Source organism: Malania oleifera, chromosome 3 (assembly GCF_029873635.1).
Source record: "Malania oleifera isolate guangnan ecotype guangnan chromosome 3, ASM2987363v1, whole genome shotgun sequence".
Taxonomy (NCBI): Eukaryota; Viridiplantae; Streptophyta; class Magnoliopsida; order Santalales; family Ximeniaceae; genus Malania; species Malania oleifera.
Window position 1 is genome coordinate 13,866,935 of NC_080419.1, and position 19,512 is coordinate 13,886,446.

Sequence of the window (19,512 nt, forward strand, 5' to 3'; positions counted from 1 at the left end):
GCACACACTCATTGTTTATCACTGCGCACCAGCAGTGGACACACCATCGCTTCACCACACTTTGCACGAAACTATTACAACTCTTTGGGACATCAACCCCCCTACTAGTCGATTCTTCCACTGATTGGATTCTACAATGGTTCTATATCCAACACCTCAAAAGTCTCTTGGAGTGAAGACAGAGACTAACCCCATAAATCTGCCTCTCTTGTCCAATTGCCATCCAATAGTAAACCCTCTAAACTTTGTTCCACGAAATTGTCAATCAACCAAAAACAGAAGACAGAATATTGATGATTAGAAAGCCATTTCATTGTCACTAAGGAAACTCTAATGCGGCTATTTCATACTGGATTCTTCTCCGGTTAAAAAATGAAGCCACCTTCCTCCACTTTCTTTGGAGTGTATGCCTAAGACAATTCTCCCTTAGGGTAACCAACATCCACGACACTGCAGGATCAAGAAAGGTTGGGTATTCAGATTTCAGATGGTGAAAGAGGGAGAGAGAGAGTTCCCATTCCTTGTGTTGTACCTCTAGGATTTCCATTTTCCTTTGTCTTTGAAATTGGTGTATTCTCCATTTTAGCTTTGTGTTCTTTCTTGCATCTAACTAGCGTATTTATAAAATTTAAGGTATTTTTTGCTATGTCTACAATGTACTTGAAGAATATATTTGAAGAATATAGAAACTTTAGTCTAAGATTCAAATGATGATGTGTTTTATTGGCAGAAAATTTTGAAATTTTTTTCCTGTCCTTAGGCCATCCCCTAAGTCAAAGGAGCTTGCTGGGATAGTCACCTACAGCCTGTACACACTTTGGTGAGACTAATTTAATCTCGTATTGGCTGGTCTGTTAGCTGGATTTGCAACTCTCTTGGTCTCAAACAATGCAGGTATCTGGTTACCAAACAGGGCTTGGTGACAATATGTCTACCTGAGTGGATGTGGATTACTGGATTTAGCATGGAGTAGAATTACTTTCGGATTATTTAATGTTTGAGTTACATGCTTGTGATGTTTTATTGGGGAGACTGAGGCAGTTCCAGTGTTATATGATTTAGGATGACCATGTGAAATACTGCGAGCATCAAGATTGGGTCCTTCTGCTGCTGCACTCTGAACTTTCAATCCTTAGAAATATGCTGGGATCCCTTAAGAGTGTTGGGTGGCTTATGTCTGTTTTGCTATATCCTCCTTCGTTAAACAGCATTCAAGGCAAAACTTTCAAAGGTGGGAGAGAATGACAAAGTAGGAGAGAGTTGCAGGGTAAAGGGCCAGTTCAGAAGCCCTATCCTGGTTGAGGAGATCTGAATTTTGATTTGTTTGATTTTATTTTATTTCCACTTATTTTAGGCAAGTATGCCTTGTTAATTTTTGGAAAGTAAACTTAGGAAAATATCTCTCTATTTATAAGGGTTGCAAACACATTGAGGGTTGGTTTTTAAAATTAGATCAATTAGATTCAAATTTGGTTTTACCCATGAGTCCTTGCTGGATGTTCAACGTCCTGAGGAGGTGGTTCTTTTGATGAATTGATGACATCACTTGACTTTGGACACTGGAAATTATTGCTGCTATTGCTAGATTGATATTGGATGTTGGGTGCGTGGAGGGGACAGCAAGCATTTGATCTGACAAACATGGCAAGGCCTCTTTTGTTCAGTACTGAGGTTCACTTTTTGGCAATTTATGGAGGTGGCTATATGTTCTATCATGATGCAAGAGTTCTAAGGGTGAATGAACAGGTGGGTTGATCAGGTATTCATATAAATATATACTAAATGCGTGCGCTAATTGAAATCATTTGAACACAGGTTTTTGTTATTCTATCTCAATTGATGAGAACAGGAAAATAAAAAACTTAATTGAGCAGATTGGTGGTGATTAGTTGATGTTATGTGAAGAAAGGAGAACCAGTTGTATTGGATGCTTTGCTAAGGTGGGCTCAAAAAAGTTGAAGTCAATTACAGCATGGAGTGAACATGCTTTACGTTGAGGCAGAAGCTTGACAATTTGCTAATGCACATGGCTGAGATCCAGTGAATAATTGGTGATGAGATCTGATTAATTGGAATACGTGACTGTAGGAAGTTGGTTTGGATGTGTAAGAATCAGAATGTGGTGAAGTTGTTTGCATTGCTGTTGCTTGATGTTTGAGACGGCCAGGGATATAATTGACTAGTAACTTCAGTCAGAGAAGGATATGATGTATGTAATGAAATTGATAAGATAAGGAAGGGACGACTTAGATGGTTTGGGCACTTGCAATGTAGGCCACATAGTGCGCCAGTGAGGAAGAGTGAGTTAGTTGTTGTGAGGGGTAGTAGAACGGGTAGGGGTAGACTTAAAATAACTTGGAATGAGACAGTAAGTAGGGATTTAACAGGCCTGAATTTGTTGAAAGAAATTGTCCATGATCACATAAATTGGCGGAAAACGATTCATGTAGCCGACCCTACCTTGTAGGACTTAAGGCTTGGTTTTGTTGTTGTTGTATCTTTTATTAGCCTAAGGGTGCCATACTTGTGTTTTTTTTTTAATACTTTTTTTAGTGTTTTGAAGTAGGTTTCTTGAAGAAGGGTTGTTTTGTGCTTCTGCATCTCCATCTCAGTTTTTAACTAATCATAAACTTACTTGATGGCTTTGTTGAATACTGATGAGGGCGAGATATGTTGCCTGATTGCTTAAGGAAATAGACTCTTTTTTGATGCGCAAAGACACCATTTTGAGTGATATAACTTATTATTGGATCATCCTACATGATAACCTTTGGACCTTTAATTAGTCTTATTGCAACTGTTTATGTTTTAGATTAAATTACATTATCTGTTGTGAAACTAATACTTGCTATATCCTTTTTTGGTTGTGCACTGTTACTTGTAACATGATTGAACAAGTTTCTCAACCAAACTGGACCCAGAATAATTAAGTAAATCAAATGATGCTTTTTGTGCTTCATTAAAAAGAAAAGTAAATTTAGAGAGAGATAGAGAGTGTGAATTATGCAAATGATGTTAAATTGTTTGTGTTTGTTATTTATTCCCAAAAAGAATTGAGCAGATTTCTATTAAGAGATTTTGGCATGCTATTAGATATAGCATATGTTAGGCCTAGTAGAGTTGAGATACTTCCCACACCCACCTTTGCTTATTTCTTCCTCCTCCTTGTATGGAGGTAACAGTCTTGTGCTTTTTACTTGTTAGATGATGGTCTTTTGACTATAAGTCTCGCTTATCCTATTGAGGTTTTTACAAAAGGAGGACCTTTCTTCTAATTGTAGCCTTGGAGCAATGTTTGCTCTTAACTATAACCAGTGGAGCAGGGTGATCCTTCGACTAAGAAAATAATAAAAAGCTTGCATGTGCATCATGTAGAGCAGTTCAGTATGCACAAGCCTTGTTATTCTTTTTCTTTTAGAAATCTGTACCAAATCACTGGCCCTCTTTACCCCAAGGAAATATGGAGCCTTTTTCTCTTTGTTCTTGATGACTGCAGAGCAAGAGGCCAACTATCATTCCTAAACCAGCCCCATAGTTTGAATTGAGGTGACTGTGCTAAGAGAAGAGAGATACTGAGATAGACATGACAAAAAACAATATTTCCAACCCGCCATTTTGCTCAGTTGCATATGTTAGTAGGATAGATAACAAACTTACCATAAATTGTTCTACATTTATTTAGGAAACAAATCTGTCAAACCTACCATAAATTGTTGTATAGTTATTTAGGAAACAAATCTGTAAATATCTTTCCCCAATTAGGGGTCAGTGCTTAATGTTATAAGATGCTGTAATTAGGATGCTGTAGTTAGGAGATATTGTAATTAAGGGATATATACCTTTGCTGTAATAAGGAGATATTATAATTAAGTGATATATTGTAATTAGGGAAAATGACTTCTATATAAGAAAGGGACCATTCGATTGAGGGTCATCGAGCAAATCTGACATGGTATTAGAGCCACTCTCTGAATCAACCTTGTCTTTGGTCCTTTTCTAATATAGAAGTCATTTTCCCTAATTACAATATATCCCTTAATTACAAAATCTCCTAATTACAGCAATGGTATATATACAACAACAAAACCAAGCCTTAAGTCCCACTAGGTGGGGTTGGTTATATAAATCCTTTTCCGCCAATTTATGCGATCATGAACCATTTCTTTTGACAGATTCAGGGATATTAAATTCTTACTAACTATCTCCTCCCAAGTTATGTCTACCCTTACACCTTCTATTGCCCCCCACAGTAACTAACTCACTCTTCCTCACTAGTGCACTATTCGGCCTATGTTGCAAGGGTCCATACTCCATACCATCTGAGTTGTCCCTCCCTTGTCTTATATTCTATAGGAGCTACACCTAACTTACCGCGAATATGTTCATTCCTTAATTTATCTTTCAATGTTATTCCACTCATCCATCTAAGCATTCTCATCTCGGAAACTTTTATTTTTTGGATATTATGTTTCTTCGTCGTCCAACATTCCGATCCATATAGCATGGCTGGTCTTATAGCTGTCCTATAAAAGTTCCCTTTCGATTTTAAGGGTATCTACAATTATAGAGCACACTTGAAGCACTTCTCCATTTTACCCAACATGCTTTAACTCTATGCATTTCATCATCTTCAATTTCTCCTTTAGCTTGCATAATAGATCCAAGGTATCGAAATCTACAAGTGCTATTTATTTCTTCATCATCAAGTTTAACTTTGTCTCCAATATTCCTCCTATCATTACTAAAATTACATTTTATATATTCTGTTTTATTTCTACTTATCCTAAAGCTTCTAGATTCCAAAGTTTCTCTCCATAATTCTAACTCAGCTTGCAATGGTATATATACCTTAATTAAAATATCTCTTAATTACAATATCCTAATTACAGCATCTCCTAATATTAAGCATTGACCCCTAACTCAGGAAAGATATTTACAGATCTGTTTCCTAAATTACTATACAACAATTTATGGTAGGTTTGACAGATTTGTTTTCTAAATAAATGTAGAACAAGAAACTAATGACGTAGTCGTGTCAATGCTTAATGTTAGGAGATGCTGTAATTAAGAGATATTGTAATTAAGGGATATATTGTAATTAGGGAAAATGACTTCTATATAAGAAAAAGGACCACTCGATTGGGGGTCATCGAGCAAATCTGACAGCATACAGCAGTGACGTTGGCCTAGCTGGCAATTTATTTTATGCTAAAATGTGCCCTACTGTGTAAGACCATATCCTTCCTTGGCAGCTGGCGCAAAAACTGGGACTCTGGTTGCAGTTTTTGGTATTTTTTTTTGGCATTGCAGTGCATTGATTTAATAGCTATTGTTAAGGGGTACATTGTTCCAATTAAAAGACAAAGCATCTTTTTGCTGAACTCCAGTAAGGCAAAGGGACTATTGTCAAAAGACCTGAGATTAAGTGATGCTAATTAATAGAGAGCACATTCCATTTATTGCTTTGAATGGCTGAATGTATTTTTTCAAACTGGAGCGCGGACTCATTATAAGTCATTATGTTCCATTGTAATGAAGGCTGTGCCTGTTTTTTCTTTTTCCTAGCCTTGTTTTCTTTATTTCTGCCTTTAATGTGGAGAAAACAATTTCTTTATTTCTTCCTTCGATGTGGAGAAAGCAATCTTTTTCTTTTTAGATTGTTAATGCCCTCACTTTTTCAAGAGAAAGCTTGTTCGCTTTGATTGCTTTGAATGGTTGATATGTTAATTTTCTAACTAGAGAGAGCTAGTTTTGAGCCATTATGTTTCATGATAATGGAATATTTGATGTGCTATTGACTTATCCAGCATAAATAGATCTGATTACTTGTCCTATCTGTTATATTTTGGTGAATGTAATTTGCCTGCTCATTCCTCTCTCCAAATAAACAGAATTTAGAATATAATTCTTGTCACTTTCATGATTTCGTTTTTTGAAGATACGAGTTTGTTCCATGACTTATATTGCTCATTCTAATAATTATCAATTAAGAACTTTCCTTTATAGCATAAATTAATAGAACATTAATTTATATGTGAATAGTGTAAAAAATATACTACGACACTAATGTTTCCATTTATATTACATGCCTAATAAGTTTGATACTAAGAATTAGGATATCACATGTGCACTTAAGCTAAATTGAAAATATTTGATGCAAAGTAAAAAATTGACAAACAACAATCAAGTTTAGTCGGATCCAAGTTCCATAAGTTGCTTTGTGAGCAAGCATTATCTTCCGAGAAGATCTTTGCACCAAGAAGCTTTTGAAGAAATGCTCTGTCTTTAAAACAATTTGAAGCTACTTTTTTTGAAAACTTTTACATCTATAATTCTAGTACAAACAACCCAACAAATTATGTCCTACTATATTTCACTGGCTTTATGAATCCCCTTTCCCCCCTTTTTGCCATTGTATATGATTTAGGGCATCATCTTTTGACGTTGGATTGTTGTGAAATTTTCGCCTTGTCAAAGTTAGGCCTATGCCTCCCATTCGTACAACCTCTCACTACGAAGAGCGCTCCTTATTTAATTTTTTTTTTTTTTAAATTTTAAATTTAAAAGTAAGATGAAAATTTGCCCTTGTATGGAACTTTTTATATAATATTATGTTTATGATATATTTGTAGTGTTAATCATTAAACTTGGACTATAACCTCACAAATTGATAGTTGGGTTGATGTGGAATCGTCAGGAAAGAAGAGAGAGAGCAATAAAAAAAGGGCAAAATAGAGAGGAAAAGGTGGAATAATGAAGGATTGCTTGTGTAAAATTCTAGGTGGTCACATTCTCTTTGCAAATATAAAAGTTAGGGATCTTGTTAAATCAGTAAATCTAGATATTTTAGGGGTTTAATTAATTAGGATTATTTTTAATATTTTAGGTATTTTGGGGTTATTTTGTATTTGTTTCTTTTAGTCATAATGTTGAGTGTACTAAGTGCTGTGTTTTTTTTTTTTGGGTATTGCATGTATGGTATTAGAAATTGGTATGTAGCGCTTGTTACTTAGTGGTATCAGGTGCTATGAGACCATTACTGTGCGATTTAAAGATCATAGTGAATGAAATTCACAGTGTATCAGTTGTTACATTAACATTAAATGTTTGTAAGAATAGTTCACAATGCCTTCTTTTACTGAGAAACAATTTATAAATTTGTATTTTTTTTCCTCAATTTTTAAGAAGAAACTATCTTGAAAGTATTAGAAAGGGAAAAAATCTTGGAACAGTCAATACCTAAGAAAATCAATCCCTGCCATCTAATATGCTCTTAATATTATGATATAATATGTTAAGCCCGGATAAAGGAGCAAGGTTGTGTTGCGTAGCTGATAGCTAACGTAAAACTTTGTTAGATCTTATTATCATAAATTCTTACCAAATTCACCTAGGTCAAGGGAATAGATCAGGTCAATATAAAAGGGAGAGGATAAATAAGTTAGTACAAGAAACAAAGATTAGATTAACAACTTGGAATATAGGAACTCTTATGGGAAAAAGCATGGAAATTGTGGAAATAATGTTTAGGAGGTAAATTAACTTAATCTGCCTTCAAGAGATGAAATGGGTAGGAGAGAAAGTTAGGGACATTGAAAAATCAGGCTTTTAAACTTTGGTACATTGGTATAGAAAAACATAAAAACGGGGTGGGTATTATTGTAAAAAAAGACCTTAAAATAATGGAGTAGATCTTAAAAGAATAGGGGATAGAATCACTAAAATCATGATAGCTTTAGGCTTGGAGATAGTGAACATCGATAGTGTGTATGCTCCCTAAATAGGATTAATAGACAATCTTTAAAAGACAATTTTGGGAAGATATGGATAGTATTTTACAAGGGATACCTATGTTTGAAAAGAGTTCATAGGAGCTTATTTGAATGGTCACGTTGGAAAGGATAATATAGGATATGAGAGGATACATGGAGGCCATGGATATGGAGATAAAAATGAGGCCAGTGATACAATCTTAGATTTTGCCATGTCTTATGATTTGGCTTTATTGAATACTTGCTTTATAAAAAGAGAACACTTAATAACCTTCACAAGTGAGTATAATAAAAGTCAAATAGATTCCTTCTTAAATAAGAATGGTGATCGTCTATCTTGTAAGGATTGAAAAGTTATTCCAGGTGAAAGTTTGGCTACACAACTTAGAGCCTTAGTATTAGATATGCATATTAAAAATGGATGAGAAGGAGTAGCATGAATCAATGCAAGAGAACTAGATGGTGGAACTTGAAGGGAGATAATATAATAAAATTTAAAGATATAATGAACAAAGAGTGCAATTGAACAGTAGGGAATAAGGTTTATTCAAATACTGTTTGGAATAGAATGACAAATTCTATCATAAGGATAGCAAAAGAGGTTTTAGATGAGTCCAAAGGAAGATACTCGGATAGTAAAGAAAGTTGGTGGTGGGATCAAGAAGTCCAAAAAGCTGTTAAGGAAAAAATAAATTAGTATAAAATATGGCAAAATTGTAGAAATATAGAAAATCTTGAAAAATATAAAGAAGCAAGAAAAAATGCAAAAAAGACTATCAGTGAAGCTAAACATAGAGTTTATGGTACTTTATATACTAAACTAGTTACAAAAGCACGATAAAAATGCATTTATAAACTTGCTAGAGTTAGAAAAAGAGAATGCAAAATTTAAGTGATGTAAAATGTATAAAGGATGGGAATGATGACGTCTTAATTAGAGAAGAAGGCATAAAAGAGGGGTGGCAGATGTATTTTGATAAGTTGTTTAATGAAAACCAAAATGAAAGATTGAACTTGGAACTGACAAATGAGGAAAATACTAAAAATAGAAGATTTATTCACAATATTAGAGTCCTTGAATTTGAGGTGGCATTAAAAAAGATGAAAAGTGGGAAATCTATAGGACCAAATAAAATACCAATTGAAGTTTGGACATGTTTAGGGAATAAAGGAATTGTTTGGTTAACTAATCTATTCAACACTATTATGAAAACCAAGAAAATGCTAGAAGAATGGAGGAAAAAAACATTGGTACCTAGGTACAAAAACAAAGGCGATATTCAAAACTATAATAACTATCGTGGAATTAAGATTATGAGTCATATGATGAAATTATGGGAAAGGGTAATTGAACATAGAATAAGATTAAAAACAAAGATTTTAGAAATCAATTTGTTTTTATGGCTGGGAGATCAACAACAAAAGCTATTTATCTTTTAAGAAGTTTAATGGAAAAGTTTAGGGAAAAGAAGAGAGACTTGCTTATGGCTTTTATTGACCTAGAGAAAGCTTATGATAAAGTACCTAGGGAAGTTCTTTGGCGGGTGTTAGAAAAGAAGAGAGTTTTTAGTAGATATACGGAGGTCATTAAGGATATGTATGATAGAGTAGTGACTAGCGTTAGGACTGTAAGAGGTGAATTTAGAGATTTTCTAATCACAATAGGTGGACATCAAGGTTCTACTTTGAGTCTTTATCTTTTTACTTTAGTAAGTGATGAACTAACTAAGAATATTCAAAATGAGATCCTTTGGTGTATGTTGTTTGCAGATGATATCGTGTTGATTGATGATAGTAGGGGCGGAGTGAAATCTAAGCTAGAACTTTGAAGAGCCATATTAGAGTCTAAATGGTTCAGGATAAGTTAGAATAAGACAGAATATAAAATGTAATTTCAGTAATGCAAGGAGTAGCAATAGAGAGAAGATTGAACTTGATAATCAAGAGATTAATAACACTAATAGATTTAGATATCTTAGATCTATTATGCAAGCTAAAGGGGAAATTGAAGAAGATGTAGTACGTAGAATTAAAACAGGCTGGGTAAAATGGAGTAGTGCGTCGAGTGTGTTGTGTGATCGTAGAATACCTTTAAAATAAGGAAAGTTTTATAAGACGACTATAAGTCTAGCTATGTTTTGTGGTTCAGAATGTTGGGCAACTAAGAAACAACATGTACAAAAAATAAAAGTTGCTGAGATGTGAATGATAAGGTGGATGAGTAGCTTAACTTTAAAAGATAAAGTAAGAAATGAACATATACGTAATAATTTAGACATAGCTCTTGTTGAAAAATAGATAAAGGAGGAGTGACTTAGATGGTTTTGGCATTTGAAATGTAGACCTAGCAGAGCACCTGTAAGGAGGAGTGAGTTAGTTATTGTATCTAGCATAAAAAGGGTAGGGGAAGGCCTAAAATAACTTGGAATGAGGTAGTGAGTAAGGATTTAATTGTCCTTAATCTAATAGAGGAAAACACTCTTGATTGGGTGAATTTGTGGAAAAGGATTCATGTAGTTGACCTTGCCTAGTGAGACTTAAAGCTTGTTGTTGTTGTTGTTATTATAGTTTAGTGATTACTAACATTATAATATAAATCTAGCAAAACTTGGTGAATTTTAGTACAATATTTTAAGGAGTTCTTAGAAGCTGTGGTTGGCCAAATGCTAGTTGTTGCCATTTAGGGCAATTTCCAATTGGTAAACCTTAGCAGTTGGCCAAATGCCAAATGCTTCTTTTAGCAACTTTTGGCAATGAACAGCTTTTATAATTGGTGGCTTTCCAATAGCTCCCGGAATCCTAGAACCAACAGTTGGCTAAAAGCTCCAATTTGTAGCTTTTTTCCAACTGCAACCACCAATTATAGTAGCGATTCTCATCACAATCGCTACACCTAACTGCAACCATAATGCCAAACCCTCACCTAAGTTTATGGTAAAAAATCATATGAAGGCAAAAGTTTTCAATTTTAGTTAATTGTACATGATAAAAACTTCACTAATCATTAACTCTGACCACAACCATTACTGCTAACTGCAACCTTAATGCCAAACCCTTACTTAGGGATAAGGGGAAAAATTGCATGAAGGCAAAATTTCCTCTATAATTAATTAGGACCTGATAAAACACATGACTACTGGTTATCTGCGAGGAGTGTGACTATGAGGTATTAAACCTATAGGCTAATTTATATTTGGACTTGTATGGTTGGAAACTTGGAATATGGATGCCTGTTGAGAGCATGTTTGTGCTTACAGCCTTACATATGCCATTTATTGGACATGCTGGCATTTCATCCAAATAGCATGTTGGTGCTTCATGGGTAAAATTAAAAATTTAGAAACATAATTGACAAAGAAAGATAAGTTTGTTAAAGATGATATTGAGATTCCCTGTATTTGTTGTGTTTGTTGGAGGGTAGCCATCCTTCCAATAGAAAAGCTGCTTGGTTGTGGCTTTTAGATTCTTTGGGGATTATTGTTGTGAATCTTTCCTTGAATATTTGATTCATTAAAATGAAACATTTTTGCTTCATCGTAGTATTTGTAAGGCTAGAGTACCCTCTACTTGGTTGGTTGTTCTTAATAGAGTTCATCAACAATCTGTCGTAGAGTAGGAGTCTTTGTAAGGCTTTATCCTGGATTTGTGCATTCTTTGTTTTAATAGATCTAAGAGTGTGCCCTCCCATTTCCCCCTCAACTTCTCCTTTCTAAAAGTAAAAGCTAGATATAACGCACTTGGCTAGCAACTTTTTAACTTTAAAAATCCAGTTTGTAGCTTTTTTAGGGAGCTTTTAAAAGCTACAAATTTGAACCCTTTAAAAGCTGAAAGCTAGCATTTGCCCCACAGATTATTCTATTCCATTGTCATCTTTGGTTTTTTTACAAATATTACAAAATTATCAATGCATTAATTATATTTCCTAGAAATATATATCCATTTTAGTCATTTTAAATAATTTTAGGCACTTTACAACTTTTGTACTAAACTCTAAAGTTGGCTTTTCATTCTAACAAGTCCTTTTTCACATGGGGGGTCCTTTTAATAAGTTCCTTTCTAAAAGGTTCTTTTAAAATGCCACAGTTGGGCCAACTCATCCTAAATCTGCTTTTCATTTGTTCATGCATTGTTCTTTCTCATGGTTAATGGTTATTTTGAATTGGCCATTTTGAATTATTGTATGTGCTAGTGTTATGTTAGTAAGTGTGAGTTAGTTAGGGTATTTTGGTCATATGTATGTGCTTGACATATATTATAAATAGAACGGGAATGGGAGACCTATCGCTGTGAGCAGATTGTCCATTTTACCCAATATTTCAACATGGTATTAGAGCAAGATTCAACCTAACCCTATCGCCCAACCAAACCCGAAGCTTGATCATCCTACCAATCTCCCAATATAGGAGGATCAGCCGCACCTCTAGAGCTGAGAAACAAGTCTAGTAGTTGTTCGAAAACACAGCAGTCACTGGAAACTTCTTGGACGTTGCTGCCCTTTTCTGCATCTCCATATTTTGCATGACCAAAAAAATATAGATTTAGTCACAGAACCATCTGATCTATAAGTCTGTGAAATATCATCATTGTAGGAGTCCCCACGTGCCGACCAACTGTCGGCAGCTTCAACCCCATGCGCCAGCATGTGAGACTTCTTCCTGGCCTGCTTTTGCTGAGATTTCCTCCAAAAAGATTTATGCTGTGTTTGGGAGGATGAATTTCGGACCTTGGATATGGATTTGACAAATTTAATACTCAAATTCAATGCAAATCCAAATTCAAGGTCTCTCAAATCATTGGGTTAAATCCTTCCATAGACCATAATACCAAATTGTTGGTCATCTATTTCATTCAAAGGTCCAACCCTTTTTGATTGTTCACTCATGCTAATTTGTTAGTTGTTGTTCGCTACTGTTAAGGTCATGGCGAGTCTCTTGAGGCAGTGGTAGTGTTTGTATCTTGGTTTCTTGGGCTGTGGCAATTTTATGTCAATTTGTTGCTGACTTGTTCATGGTTGGTTGTTTTAGTGCCTTAATTTTTTTGTGGTTGTTCTGACTGTGCACCTTTTTTGTCATTGGTTTATTTTGTTAGTGTTGGGATGGAGTCCATGAATCCTAGAAGTTCATCATTGCCACAAGTAAAAACTGACAAGTTGGATGGGAAGAATTATGTTAAGTGGTCTAAGGCTGTTAAGGTCTAGTTGAAGGCTTAGGTAAATATGACATTCGTTCCAATCTGGGCCCGTGATGATAAAAGGAAAGAATTGTGGATTCAAGAAGAAGTGCATTGATTGTCTCCTTCTTGTAGAACTCAATGCAACCCCATATTGAATGGATATGCATGCATCTAGATGTGTCAAAGTATTGTATGAATGGCCAAAATTGTCTGGCCTTGAGTTCTGTATATTATATATAGACTTTACAAGAATGCTATACATGGAAAGTAAAAAAGTTCCCGCATGATTCTAGCCCTATACATGTAAACTATAATCTGTCAAATAATGTATGCTAACTGTACAGAATAATGAATGGAGAAATAAGGAAAGAAATGTGGACAACAAAGCTTTTGTTGTCCGTTGATAGCCCCCCTCAAATTGATGCAAGTTGATTAACAAGCATCAATTTGCTACTTAGTAAGCAATGTCAACGAGGAGTGAGAGAGCCTTGGTGAAGATATCAACAATTTGTAATTTAGTGGAAATATGTGGAAGAGTGATAACACAAGCTTCAAATGTTTCATGGATAGAGTGACAATCGACTTCAATATGCTTCATGCGCTCATGATAGACAGGATTGGCTGTGATCTGAATAGCACTCATATCATCGGCATGTAGAGGTCTAGGATCGGTCTCAGAAAAATTTAGCTCAGCAAGCAAACCTTGAAGCCAAATAATTTCAGAACAAGCAAGAGGCATCGCCCGGTATTCAGATTCCATAGATGACTTAGAAACTTTGTCTCGCTTCTTACTCTTCCAAGAGATCAATGCATCACCTAAGAACACACACCAACCAACCAGAGATGGAGTGACGTGTGTCTGCACAACCAGCCCAATCAGCATCGCTATAAGCAGCAAGGCGAGTAGAATTGCCTGCACGGAAGAATAAACCATAGGTAGAAGTGCCCTACACATAGCGTATGATCCTACGGACAGAAGCCAAATGAAGATTGCGAGTCGTCTAAAGAAACTGACTGACTTGCTGTACAGCAAAAGAAATGTACGGTCTAGTAATGGTGAGATAAACAAGGCTACCCACCAACTTCCAATATAAACTGGGATCAACAAGTAAGTCACCTTCCTCTTTGCGAAGTTTGACATTTAATTCCATGGGAGTATCAACAAAAGTAGCCTCCTGAAGGCCAGCTGTAGCCACCAAGTCACTAGCATACTTATGTTGATTGAGTGAAATACCAGAAGGACTGCGATGCACCTTAAGACCAAGAAAATATGTGAGAGACCCAAGATCTTTCATATGAAAGGACTTTGAGAGATGAGTCTTGAGCTGACCAAGTAGAGCAGAATCGGAACCAGTGATCACAATATCATCACCATAAACCAAAAGAACAACAATACTCATGTATGATTTCCAAAGAAACAATAATTGTCATACTTGCTCTGCTTGAATGAAAATTGTAATAAAGTGGTGCGGAGTTTATTAAATAGGGCCCTTGGAGCTTGTTTGAGACCATAAAGAGAGCGACGAAGCTTACACACATGTGAAGTCGGAGAGGGTAACAAACCTGGGGGTGGCTTCATATAAATACACTCTTTAAGATCCCTGTGAAGAAAAGCATTCTTGACATCCATATAATGTAGTGGCCTATCTGTGGAAGCAGCAAGAGCTAGAATCGTACGAACAGTAGTCATCTTAGCCATAGGAGCCCGGGGGTGGCTTCATATAAATACAGTATTTAAGATCCCTGTGAAGAAAAGCATTCTTGACATCCATATGATGTAGTGGCCAATCATTGGAAGCAGTAAGAGCTAGGATCGCATCAATAGTAGTCATCTTAGCCATAGGAGCAAAGGCTCTTCATAATTGACACCATATTCCTGATTATTCCACCTGCAACAAGGCGAGATTTGTAACGATCCAAACTTCCATCAGATTGGACCTTGACCGAGTAAACCCATTTGCAACCCAAAGGAACAATGGTGGGAGGACAAGGCTCAATGTCCTAGGTGCGATTGGCCTCTAGAGCAACAATTTCTTCCTGCATAGCTTGTCGCTAACAATCATGTGTGGCAGCGTGTGAGTAGGATGTGGGAATATCAAAATTGGACAATGCAGTAATAAGAGCTGTAATAGAATTGCCAGAACTGGAAGAGGGAAACCCATACCTATATGGGGGTATAGACACTCGAGGAGAGCGACGTACCAAAGGCTCTGGAGGTGCTGTAACTGACTGAATCTGCAATTGATTGTATATATATGCATTTACAATTATAGTTTTCAGTTTACAATTTTATATATAAATATAAATATATATATATATATAAATATATGTATTTATATTTATAGTTACAATTACCGTTTATATTTATAGTTACAGTTACAGCTACAGAAATTTATATATATATTTTACAGCTTTTCAAATGCATGTTGAATTTATAAAAGTTTATTGGTATGAGATTATGATGCATTAAAACTCATTTTAGCCAGATACTAATATAATCTCATTTACTTATTGTGAATTTAGGTGTAAACCCAAAATGGGGGGGGGGGGGGGGAGGAGTGAATTGGGTATTTTAAAAATTCTAGGTCTTTTAATCGCTAATTTTGAAAACCCAACCGCACAAACACAAGTTTGGAGATACACAGATTTCAGTATTACCCAACCTAATAAATTCAAGCTATGTATTCCACAATCAATCATAGGTGCAAGAGATATTTAAGACATTCCCAATAGACAAATGTGAAATAAATAATCAAACGCAAGCGGAAATAAAATGAGATGAGGGAAAGAGAAATGCAAACTCCAGATTTTACAAGGTTCGGCCAACTCGGCCTACGTCCTTTCCTTGGGCAAAATATCCAAGGATTCCGCTATACCGCTCCTTAACCTGGGATGGAGCTTCCCGTTACAATCTGCTGCTTACAAGAGATGTAACTACCTCCTTTATACTTTGCTGCTTACAAGAGGCCTAGCTTCCTCCTCCCAGTTCACAACCCGAACCGTCAAGTAATGACAAATAATTTTGAATACACTCGGATGCTTCTCAATAAGCTAATGAGTACAATGAAATTCTAAACACTCTCACAAGATATAACTTGAAGCTCAAGAGAGAATATGTGTTTTACCCGATGACGTATTTGCAATAAAGATATATGATCTTTGTATGAAAAATATATATAATAAGTTGCTTCAAAGATCTAAACCCTATTCAATATTTCTCCAAAAATGATTTATTAAAAATATGTGTATTGGAGATTCTAGGGTTTGCTTTCAAATAGTTTTTGCAAAGATAAGAGAATATAAAATCTTTGAATAAAAATATAAAAGTCAACACTTCAAAATTCAAGCCCTAGTATAAACTTTTTCCCAAAATATTTTTCAAACAATGGACACGTGGAAAACTAGGGTTTTTGCTCCCAATAAATATTTCAAATAGAATGAGTAGGAGAGTAGAAAAACAAGGTTTGAATGCCTAAAACAAAAACTTATTTACCAAACCTCAAGATCAATATAGCTTTGCAAGATGATGTGAGTGGATACTCTTAGATCTTGAAGATAGAAGGGAATAATGCCCAGTAATGATTTTAGTGTTAGAGAATGTAGGCAAGAGTTTGTAAAATAAGTTTTAGGGTTAGTATTTATAGGCACTTTCAGCATATAGCTGTTTTCTACCCGTTGGATCATTAAAAGATATAAAAATCGGACCATTGTGTGACGCCCCAATTTTCGTACCAATTTTTATTTTTATTTTTATAAACAATAATAAATATTCACACATCATCAGCAATATTCACAAATCGGCCACGTCAACAACCCTGTTACCACCCGTATGACTCGACCCGCATTAGGTACCGGGTAAATAGTCATTTCATTTATACAACCTAACAGTCGAAGACAGTATATACATAACAATCAGAATACAATACCCAGAGTATCAACATACATATATATACATTACCATCTCTTACCCGAAAACAATACAACCCTAGGGAAATTACACCTCCCTAGTCCAAGAACTCACCCTGTGTATCAGGGTCTCAGCTCCCTACGGTCTCGGAGCTCTATCATCTGGCCTATCTCTGTTCCCTGAAAAGTTTAGATAATTTGAGTTAGACACATTTCAGTGAGATTGAATAAATTATTTACAGTGTGTGGCAGTATGAGTTTTCTTATATCATAATATGTAAACATATCAGTGATGGTATCTTCTGAGAAAATACACCACTCTAGATATACAGTCATATAGATATACAACACAAGCTTTCAAAAGCTTTTAATTTCATTTCCAAAACCATTCGTACACAACTCATGTTTTCTAGCAAAGTTCCTGAGAATAGGGAAGCTTACCCGCCCATACAAGCAGATTCCCTCTGGCCTGATATCGTTTGTATTCTTACCCAAATAACTTGGGTTCGGCCACAACTGATACTTATCAGAGCACTTACCTTACTCAGTAAGCCCTCAGGCGTGTGTTTTACTTCGCTTTAATTATTTAGATTATTAACTCACGCAATTTCTCATTTTCGTTTTCATTTCCGTATCATTTCATTTCCATTTTCATTTCCTTTTCATTTCCACCTAGCTCATGAGTGTCCTTGGTAACCATTATACCCATGTCTATAACTCATGGCTGCCCTGAGGATATTCACTATGCCATGCTTCCCCACATGGTCGAGGTTGTACGGCCCGAAGGCTGGAACTAACCGCGGTTGGCCGACCCGGTTAGATCAAAATATCATATCATATATTCCGTGTTTGTAGTACGATTGGCTGGCCTATAGCCCTGATTCGGACTCAGGGGGCACAACAACTCTACTATACAACTCACTCGACTGTCACGCCACACGCTCCACAAGTTCGTGTGGTTGCACTAACACCACTAGCAACGGTACCGTGCTTAAAATCACAACCCATCTTTAGGGTTTCCATATCCGTCCATCAGGGTTAATCATTGCCACATACACACAATCATTATGTGATATTGGCATTTCATCAATCACATTTCAATGATCCCATTGCAGCTTTCACACTTAGCAATGTTCACGTTTCCTCAGTATTCACAATCAATATTCTCATTTCAATCATTACATTTCAATTTCCGTATTGCATTATTTACGTTGCAATATTCTCATTTTCACTTTCTCAACTCAACATTTATTTTGCCATATTTACATTTCAATATACTCATTTCAATATTCATATTTCCATGTTCATTGTAGCATTAACATTGCAATGTATTTTCATTTCAGCATTCACAACTCATTTCATCATTTCAATAACATTACACCAATTCAATATTCATTTCATCTCATAATAACGTATACATATCTCATTTCACGTTATTCAATCTTTCTCAATAAATATTTCCATAATTCATGTTCCATCGTTTCTCAGAAGAAATATTTTCCAATATTTATGAACTTCCATCATTTTCCACATTCAAAAATATGTATTTCAATATGCATTTCATAATCTCATAATTCTCAGGGTAAATCATTTAATCCAGTTTTAAGCATATTTCAGTATAAATCATATGCCACACAAATTTCATCTGATAATCATATCATAATATACTAATTTCACAGGGAAAAATATCATAGCTTCATTTTTCACATATTCATTCAATCAATAATATCAAAAATACTGTTATAATTTATTCTCCTTACCTGGCTTACTGAGAGTCTCGTTAGAACTTTAGATCCTACACCCCTGGCGCCTAAAACTCAAATCTTGCAATTCGCGTTTTTCTCAGATTAACTAACTCATTTCCCAAAATAATGCCCATATAACCTTTCCTAGGCTCCATATACTCCAAATTAACATTTAAACTAATATTAAACACCCTTACCTGATTTCCTAAACTATGCCCATAGGGTCCCGAAATTACACCCGCGGCGCTTACCCAAACCCTGAATTCAATAACCCAAATTCAACCTCAGAATGCCCAATATTCTAGCATTTCTAAATCTACATTAATTAAATAATAATTAGCCCCTTAATCACCCCCTTATCCTAATTTTGGGGTTATATCTACAACGACCCCACAAGAAATTCATTCGCCTAGACTTGTAGAGAATTATCCTTAGATTCTCATGGTGGGGTCCGATCGTCAATTAAGCTTACGATTTACGAGAAATGATAGTGAGAATTTAGCTTATCCCAGAAGATATGCCTACACCGCTCCTACAATGAATCTGCTTCGGTAGAAATGATAGTAGCGGAAAATGGAGTCTAGCTGTATTTTCTGATTTTCAATTGGGCGAAAATCAGTTGAGAAATTGATGAGAGTGGGAGAGAGAACGAAGGAGAGAGACGAACCAGGGGGGGGCGCTGTTCTCTGCCTCTTTGCGTGAAATGGAAATCCTCTTGAAGCTTCTACTTCAGAGGTGATACATATATATATATATATAAAATATAAAATAATAATAATAATATAATATTTAATTAATAATGATTTATTTAATTAATAAAAATAAAAATATAATTATTATTGATTTATATATTTTTAAAATTTAATTAATTAATTAATTTAATTTTAATTTTTTTTTTTGAAATCACCCCACTAATC

General features: G+C 35.3%; 1 long non-coding RNA gene across 1 annotated transcript in view; it reads left to right on the forward strand.

Moving 5' to 3' along the window:
* The window catches only part of LOC131150187 (uncharacterized), a 51,225-nt gene that overhangs the window by 10,037 nt on the left and 21,676 nt on the right, over positions 1–19,512 (forward strand). The window lies entirely within an intron of this gene.